Source organism: Eubalaena glacialis, chromosome 7 (assembly GCF_028564815.1).
Source record: "Eubalaena glacialis isolate mEubGla1 chromosome 7, mEubGla1.1.hap2.+ XY, whole genome shotgun sequence".
Lineage (NCBI taxonomy): Eukaryota > Metazoa > Chordata > Mammalia > Artiodactyla > Balaenidae > Eubalaena > Eubalaena glacialis.
In genome coordinates, this window is record NC_083722.1 from 6,022,301 (window position 1) to 6,028,849 (window position 6,549).

A 6,549-nucleotide genomic window follows, 5' to 3' on the forward strand; every position below is an offset into this window, starting at 1 on the left:
AGAGCAATATTTAATCAGGCAAATACCATCAAAGGGAGAAAAGATGGAAAAAGAAATTTCCATAAGGCATGATATTAATAAGTAAGTGAAAAAACAATCTCAAGTTTCATAGTGAAGGATGAGAAGTCAAAGCCTGTGAAATTTTATTTACACAAAAGAATAAAAATACTCATTTTAAAAGGATTGATTTAAACTTATGTTTTTTTCAGCTTTTCCTGTCCCTTGAACATGAAACTGCTTCTAACTCAAAAAGATTTTAAGATAGGTAATTACTAAATAAACACTCTTTACCTTCCCTCTGCAAAAAAACAAAAAGCCAAGTCCCCATTTTATTTATGGTAAACCAAATTATTTTCAGTTAAGAATATTGGCAACTGCACGCAACAGATTATCAGATACGTCAGCAGGAAGGTATACGCTGTACAATGGCATTACAAAAAGTCCCCAAAGAAAATAAGATGGTAAAAACAGTAATAGAAAAATGATAAAACACAAACAAAATAAGAAAACGCCAGATATTTACAGCCTCCCTCTGAAACATGACCTGTTCTACGTTCAGCATAAAACAAACCTAGAGAACATTTCTCGATGCGCATCACAGATGAAGCTGGTGCCAGCCAGTCTGAGGGCGGAGACATTCGTTCCAAGAAGGGAGAAATGCACAGTTAGCAACTTGCTGGGATTATAACAATGTCTTGGGTTTTCCTGCAATTCTGTTACTGAAAATGACACAAAGTAAATGATCCGATATGGTCGTACAGAAATGACTTGTTTGTCACCACATTTCAGAACAAACGACTCAGAGTCACAGGCACCGGGTCTGGGAAAGCAGAGGTGGAGGGCCACGCAGCCAGGTGAGGGATGTTTATCTTTGTGAGGTCGGCGGAGGGAAGCAGGGCTCTATAGCCTGGACGCTTCTGCACTAATGAGTCTTCTAATTATCAGCTCGTGGTTTTTTGTTTAACTTCCGATCAGTCCTGTGCCGGTTTTTATTCTTTCGTTTCTTATGGCTGCTCTGATGACTCCCCGAGGAAGTAGAAGCAGCAGCCTTCCGAGGTTGCACTCCCCGCACAGATCCATCCGGAGCCTCAGGATGCTCGTGGCTGGGCTCGTTTTCCTGGTTGTGGAAGTCTGCAGAAGTATCACTTTCCGTCCCACTTCCTGGCTCCCTCTTTTCAGTGAGCTGGTCCTGAACTCCTGCCAATGCACCTGCTGCAGCTGCTGAAATAACTGAGGGTTTCCTGAAGAGCCGCTCCTTCTATCGTTTTTGCTATTGGAGTTTTTTTGGTTCGTCACGTACCGATCCCAGCCACGAATAGTGTTGCCATACATCTGAGTGTCTTCCAGGTAGCTTCCTTCAAAAGCATCGATCTGTCTCTCCAAGTTGGCCAGTGTTTCCGCCACAGCTCCTGCTTCCGCTTCACGAGCTCCGCCAGCTCCCGCCGGCTGCCCGGGATCTGCGGCAGCACCCGCCTTGGTGTGCATCGCCGTGCTGTACTCTCGTGGATAGATTTTTTTTTTTAATTTATTTATTTATTTATATTTATTTTATTTTGGGCTGTGTTGGGTCTTCATTTCTGTGCGAGGGCTTTCTCCAGTTGCGGCGAGCGGGGGCCACTCTTCATCGCGGTGCGCGGGCCTCTCACTATCGCGGCCTCTCTTGTTGCGGGGCACAGGCTCCAGACGCGCAGGCTCAGTAGTTGTGGCGCACGGGCTTAGTCGCTCCGCGGCATGTGGGATCTTCCCAGACCAGGGCTCGAACCCGTGTCCCCTGCATTGGCAGGCAGATTCCCAACCACTACGCCACCAGGGAAGCCCTCGTGGATAGATTTTTAAAAATAATTTCAAGCCAAAGTTTGTTTTTTTAAGGTCCCAACGTTATTTTAGACAATTTTCTGTGCCATTTAAATAAGATGGATTCATAAATTCATGTTTGCCTAATATTTCTATTTGAAATCATACATCAAAAATACCACAGGGTTCCAAATTCTATGATCTGGAGAGATGAAACAAAAAATACTGTTTTCAAAAGAGGAAAGGCCCCGTGAGCACACAGCAAGGAGGCCGTCTGCAAGCTGAGAAGAGAGTCCTTACCAGATATCACATCTGCGGGACCCTTGATCTTGAACTTCACCGCTTTCAGAACTGTGAGAAATAAATATCTTTTGTTTAAAAAAAATGCCATTTTCCGTTTTAGGTTCTGTATCAAGCAAAGTTCCCACTCTCATTTAGCACCTTTTCCCCTTGTTATCCTTGAATGAACAATTGATTATTTGAGACGGAGGCAGTTTTCAGAGTTCAAAGTCAGAAGTTTTTCAGAAGGTCTAGGACAGAGGTACAATTGGAGCTGGCTGATTGACGGAATTGCCTAGAGAACTTTAGAAAATCCCAGCCTCTTGGGTCCCACTCCCTGAAACCTCTGAGTCACTGGGGTGAGGCCCCTGAATGTATACATTTTTCTAAAGTTCCCCAAGCAGTTAAGGTGATTGGCTGCATTTGGTAACTAAGAAATTGAGAATTTGGTACATTTCCTGTGATAGAATCGAGAAAAAAAAAAAAAAAAAGCCCTCACCCTGGGTAACACTTTATTCAGGGAAAGCTAGAAGTAACACTGAAATATTAACTTTGCAATGATGGCCAGCACATTTTAAAAAGGAGAATGAAAACCCAGAAACTATTGGGGAGCATGCGATGCAAGGATTACATAAGTCGTGAGGTATTTAGTATGTGAGAAAAGTGACTGACATCATTGGTGAAAGTTAGCCTTGGAGAGGACACGATGATTGTCTTCAAACATTTAAAGGACTCTTTGAGGAGGAATTGGGCTTACACTGTTTTGGATGAGGAGCCTTCGTCTTCAGCAAACTTCCCATGTGATTCTGAGGCAGATGGCCTGAGGACCTCACTGGAAGAAGTGAGGCGCTGGAGCTCTGCTGGGTATGGGAAGGATGTAGCCAGACATTTACAGGTGGTTTGGGTGCTTGAGGATGAAAGAGCTGCTGGGAAGACTTTCATAAGGAGTCAACCAAGATGGATAAGGAAGGAAGGGATGGAGGGGAGGACGGAAGGAGAGAAGGAGGGAGAGAGGGAGGGAAAGGAGGAAGAAAGGAAAGAGGGAAAGAAGAAGGAAGGAATAAAAGAAGGAAGGAGGGAGGGAAGGAAAGGGAGGGAGGGAGAAAGGGAGGAAGGAGAGAAGCAGGAATGCTCTGGGTTCAGAGGGGCCGCTTCTGATTAAATGATGCTTGTATGACTCTCTGCAATAAAGCTCAGCCATCTGGAAACAAAGCAGAGAAAATGAAATGACATTAACTGGAAACTGGAAGAGAGAAAGGCATATAGAGTGAGGAGTCAAGGGGTAGAGGAAATTTTGGCTCTTGGTAAGAGCAGGTCAAAATGCAGGGTCTTGGCAAAAGGATTCTAGATGTGGAGTAGCCCCTACTTTTCATGGTCTGTGGGCTGAGGAGAGAGCAGTGCCTCCCCACCCCCCACCCCACCCCCGCCGGAGCCAGCTGTCCAGCCTTTGCATAGGACGATGGCTTCAAACAGGAGTGCGTGTCAGAATCAAAGGAGGGCCTCTTAAAACACAGGGTGTTGGACCCACCCGAGAGAGATTCTGAGTCAGTAGGTCTGGGAGGGGCCACAGGGTTTGTTTCTTTGACGAGCTCCTGGGTGGGGCTAATGCTGTGGTCCTGGGGCCACACTTCGAGAAAGTGACCCAGGAAAAGCCAGGCTTCCATTCAATTAACAGGCTTGGAGAGGATGAGAACATGAGAAACTCATCCACCAGAGGGGGTTCCAAAGGGCAAAGTAAACATGCCTGGGTTACAATGAGCTGCTCCAGGGCAAGATTTCGGGCATCCTTACATGACTGGGGGTGAGTCGGATGGAGTCCAGGATGTTTTCCAGCAGCTGTAGAAGTCTGTATGAGCAGATCACACGTATCCATCACTAGTTACTTAACGTTGGCTTCCTTCTGTGTACATCCAACTTTATCAGTGCCCGGCAGTTTACTTCTCTGTGCCTGAGAGGGCTTTTGGTTCAGGTCCAGTACTGAGTAGGTGTCCTCAGAAAGAATGAACAGTTGGCAGCAGAGGCCTTTAGCAAAACCTGATGGTGTGAGAACTTTATGGTTTTTCTTAAAGCCTTTTGATGACTTCCCATAGCCTTTAGGGTATGATCTAGAATCTGTAATATCATGTACAAAGTCTTTCACAAGGTAGGCTTTGGAGCATCTCTGCCATGAAGAAATCTCTCCTTCCTTTTCTCGACTTTGGTCACAGCAGGTGGATCCTCTTTCCTTGTGTGCACCATGCTTTCTCCAGCATCAAGGCTTCACATGTTAGAATGCTTTTCCTTTTGCTTTTTGAGCTAACTTGTACTGATTCTTCTACTGTTAACTTCAGTGTCTCTTAGGGGAAAACTCTCCTCACCATCAAACTAGAGCACCTTTCTCCTTTTCTTTGACAACACGTCTCACTGGTGCGATTCCACGTTTACTATCACTTTCCATGTTTTGACCACAACTCTGGAATGGCGGAGGGGTGACCCACTTGTCTGGGTTGCTCCAGGACTTCCCTGTTTTTACAATTCCAAGTCCTGTGCCCCAGGAAAACCAGGATGTTTGATCATCCTAGCCTTGTTCCCACCATCCCCCCAGATCTAGCACTTAGCTCTGTGATGGGAACATATTACGTGCTCAAAATATTTGCATTAAACAGAATGGAGTAATGCTTAAAGTGGGTAAAAAGGGAATCATCTTTGACTCTCAATATCCTTATGACCTCAACAAATATTACTTTGAGAAGGGAAAAAAGATGGCAAAAACTTACTATTCAAAATGACTTTGGGGGTCTGATGCCAACCTTTCACCTTGAAAGTTGTTAGGTAGATTTAAGACTGAAGATATATGGTCAGAATGAATAAGGCCAACCTGCTGAGAATGCGGGCCCCCATTCCTCCATTCATTCAGCAAACAGTACTGTTTTCTGCCAATCCTCCAAATACCTCCACCTCTCCATCAGGTTTACTAGCAAATACTGTTCATTTTCTTGAGAGTTTTCCGAAATCACCTAATGAAATGCAAATACTTTGGCAGGACATAAGCTCTGTCAGCTATAAATCTGAAGTGGGAAGGGGGCATTACCTTGAGCACCAGGTCAAGGAGAACTTCTAGGGTGGCCTGGGTTAGGCTGTGGTGGCATCCTGTTTCTGTTTCGAGGTCCCCTCTTCACCCACCTCCCTGGGGACATGAGTGTCTCTCTCAGTAAATATATGATCTGTGCTCCTGAAGAAATGAAGTGCTTATAGGAAACAAAATGTCCTGAGTCACTTGAATAAACAAACTCGTTAAGTCCTCTGTAAAATCCTTTGTAATTTTAAACAGACTTTCAACTGTTGCGGAGTATTTAGGAACACAGCGTGTTTACGAGCCAGCATCCAGGATTTCAATCTTCCAAACAAGAAAATTAGAAAGCGTGTCCTGTTCCCAGCGAGACAGAGTAAAGGCAAAAGCTATTAGGACAACTCATCTTCTAGAATATTAAAAACACCCCCACATGCTCTTCCAGGTCAGAAGAACAGGGACCCACTGGAGCTTGGAGTGGTAAGAACAGCTGTATGGTGGTGCCTCTCGGACAGGTACATGGTAAGCTAGTGATTGCTCGTGAAGACAGAGATTAAAGTGAGGGGAAAAGAAGCAGAGATGCTTCTCCTTAGACCGCGATTCCTACTTTACTCTCAAAGGATGCCTCTACTTCAGATTTTGGGGGAAAGGTGGGGAAAAGAAGAAGGTGAAAAGAGTCTGAGGAAATGGGGAAAGATGCTCCAGAGTGGTTTTCATCCGCTCAGAGCCAATTCCTTTAACAGAATAGGAGCGCCATTTTCCTTCACCTCAAACAGTGATGATGGAGGCGACTGGGGTAATCTTCAAAGCATTCTTGACCCGACAGCTATCTCCAAGACCTGTGTCTGTTGCAAGAGGAGCCTATGGGCACAGAGTGGACCAGGCCAACCTAAATCTCTCAGTACTTGTTCCTTCTGGGTTACCTGTTGCTATGTAACAAATTACCCTAAAACGTCAGTTGTGGAAAACAACCACCATTTTATTACAGTTCATGATTTTGTGGGCCAGGAATTCCAGCAGTGTTCCATGGATGACTCTTCTGTCCCACTGGGCATCACTTGTGGTCATCTGGCGTTGTATTCAGTTGCCCGATGGGCTGGTCTGGAGGATCCAGGACAGATGCCTTGATGGGAGCAGTGGGCTGAACCATGGCCCCCAAGACATCCAGGTTCTAATCCTTGAGACCCATGAATGTCACCTTACACGGCAAAAGGCACTTTGCAGATGTGATTAAATCGAGACTTGTCAGATGGGGGGGATTAGCCTGGATTACTCAGGTGGACCCTAAATGTAATCAGAAACTGTCCTTATGAGAGGCAGGGAGACTGACTCCAGAACAAGGCTTCGCGAGAATGGAAACAGGGTCCCACGAGTCTGGCTTTGGAGCTGGAGGGAAGTGACCATGAATCAAGGATTTGGGGGGAATA

The 6,549-nt window shown here is 45.4% G+C and overlaps 1 pseudogene; it reads right to left on the reverse strand.

The window, feature by feature from the left end:
• Nucleotides 1-816: 816 nt before the first annotated feature.
• LOC133094288 (chromatin modification-related protein MEAF6-like) lies at nucleotides 817-1,485 on the reverse strand (annotated as a pseudogene).
• Between the last annotated feature and the right edge of the window lie 5,064 nt (nucleotides 1,486-6,549).